The sequence below is a fragment of the Heterodontus francisci genome, unplaced genomic scaffold, assembly GCF_036365525.1.
Source record: "Heterodontus francisci isolate sHetFra1 unplaced genomic scaffold, sHetFra1.hap1 HAP1_SCAFFOLD_1942, whole genome shotgun sequence".
NCBI classification, from domain to species: Eukaryota; Metazoa; Chordata; class Chondrichthyes; order Heterodontiformes; family Heterodontidae; genus Heterodontus; species Heterodontus francisci.
Window position 1 is genome coordinate 5,001 of NW_027140751.1, and position 2,500 is coordinate 7,500.

The following is a 2,500-nucleotide window of genomic DNA, read 5'->3' on the forward strand; positions in this document are numbered from 1 at the left end:
ATTCGACGGATTTTCTGGTTAACCATTTGCCCTTTCGGACTTAGTCTCTGGGCATTATTTTCGACTTTTTGGTTAATGATTTCACACTTTTTACTTACTTTTGCGCTTTTTGGTTAATGATTACTCTGCTTACTGGTTAATTATTTGCCCTTTCGGACTTAGTCTCTGGACATTATTTTCGAGTTTTTGGTTAATGATTTCACACTTTTAACATATTTTTGCGCTTTTTGGTTAATGATTACTCTGCTTACTGGTTAATTATTTGCCCTTTCGGACTTAGTCTCTGGAGATTATTTTCGAGTTTTTGGTTAATGATTTCACACTTTTTACTTACTTTTGCGATTTTTGGTTAATGATTTCACACTTTTTACTTACTTTTGCGCATTTTGGTTAATGATTACTCTGCTTACTGGTTAACCATTTGCCCTTTCGGACTTAGTCTCTGGACATTATTTTCGAGTTTTTGGTTAATGATTTCACACTTTTAACATATTTTTGCGCTTTTTGGTTAATGATTACTCTGCTTACTGGTTAACCATTTGCCCTTTCGGACTTAGTCTCTGCACATTATTTTCGAGTTTTTGGTTAATGATTTCATACTTTTTACTTACTTTTGCGCTTTTTGGTTAATGATTACTCTGCTTACTGGTTAACCATTTGCCCTTTTGGACTTAGTCTCTGGACATTATTTTCGAGTTTTTGGTTAATGATTTCACACTTTTTACTTACTTTTGCGATTTTTGGTTAATGATTACTCTGCTTACTGGTTAACCATTTGCCCTTTCGGACTTAGTCTCTGGAGATTATTTTCGAGTTTTTGGTTAATGATTTCACACTTTTTACTTACTTTTGCGATTTTTGGTTAATGATTTCACACTTTTTACTTACTTTTGCGCATTTTGGTTAATGATTACTCTGCTTACTGGTTAACCATTTGCCCTTTTGGACTTAGTCTCTGCACATTATTTTCGAGTTTTTGGTTAATGATTTCACACTTTTAACATATTTTTGCGCTTTTTGGTTAATGATTTCACACTTTTTACTTACTTTTGCGATTTTTGGTTAATGATTACTCTGCTTACTGGTTAACCATTTGCCCTTTCGGACTTAGTCTCTGGACATTGTTTTCGACATTTTGGTTAATGATTTCACACTTTTAACTTAATTTTGTGCTTTTTGGTTAATGATTTCATACTTTTTACTTACTTTTGCCCTTTTTGGTTAATGATTACTCTGCTTACTGGTTAACCATTTGCCCTTTCGGACTTAGTCTCTGGAGATTATTTTCGAGTTTTTGGTTAATGATTTCACACTTTTTACTTACTTTTGCGATTTTTGGTTAATGATTACTCTGCTTACTGGTTAACCATTTGCCCTTTCGGACTTAGTCTCTGCACATTATTTTCGAGTTTTTGGTTAATGATTTCACACTTTTAACATATTTTTGCGCTTTTTGGTTAATGATTACTCTGCTTACTGGTTAACCATTTGCCCTTTCGGACTTAGTCTCTGCACATTATTTTCGACTTTTTGGTTAATGATTTCACACTTTTAACATATTTTTGCGCTTTTTGGTTAATGATTTCATACTTTTTACTTACTTTTGCGCCTTTTGGTTAATGATTACTCTGCTTACTGGTTAACCATTTGCCCTTTCGGACTTAGTCTCTGGAGATTATTTTCGAGTTTTTGGTTAATGATTTCACACTTTTTACTTACTTTTGCGATTTTTGGTTAATGATTACTCTGCTTACTGGTTAACCATTTGCCCTTTCGGACTTAGTCTCTGGACATTATTTTCGAGTTTTTGGTTAATGATTTCACACTTTTTACTTACTTTTGCGATTTTTGGTTAATGATTTCACACTTCTTACTTACTTTTGCGATTTTTGGTTAATGATTACTCTGCTTACTGGTTAACCATTTGCCCTTTCGGACTTAGTCTCTGGACATTATTTTCGAGTTTTTGGTTAATGATTTCACACTTTTTACTTACTTTTGCGATTTTTGGTTAATGATTTCACACTTTTTACTTACTTTTGCGATTTTTGGTTAATGATGACTCTGCTTACTGGTTAATTATTTGTACTTTCGGACTTGGTCTCTGGACATTATTTTCGACTTTTTGGTTAATGATTTCACACTTTTAACATAATTTTGCGCTTTTTGGTTAATGATTACTCTGCTTGCTTGTTACTGATTTCCCCTTTCGGACTTGATCTCTGGCCGTTCTTTTCGACCTTTTTGGATCAGGTTTCCACACTCTGAAATTATTTTGGGCTCACTGATTAGGCGAGATCAAGGGGGCATGCCTGGGCACTTTGGGCTCAGTTTGGGAAGGCGGCGTCCGTGTGCTCCTCCGCCCTTCCCGCACTTGCGGCTAGGTTTGCCAAACTGCGCTGACCCGCAGCCCTGCCTTTTTGCCCACGGCACACGGAACGACTCAAGTCTGGCTCCGTTCCAGGCCGTTGCCTCCGGCTGCCCGCCGTCCGGCCGGCCT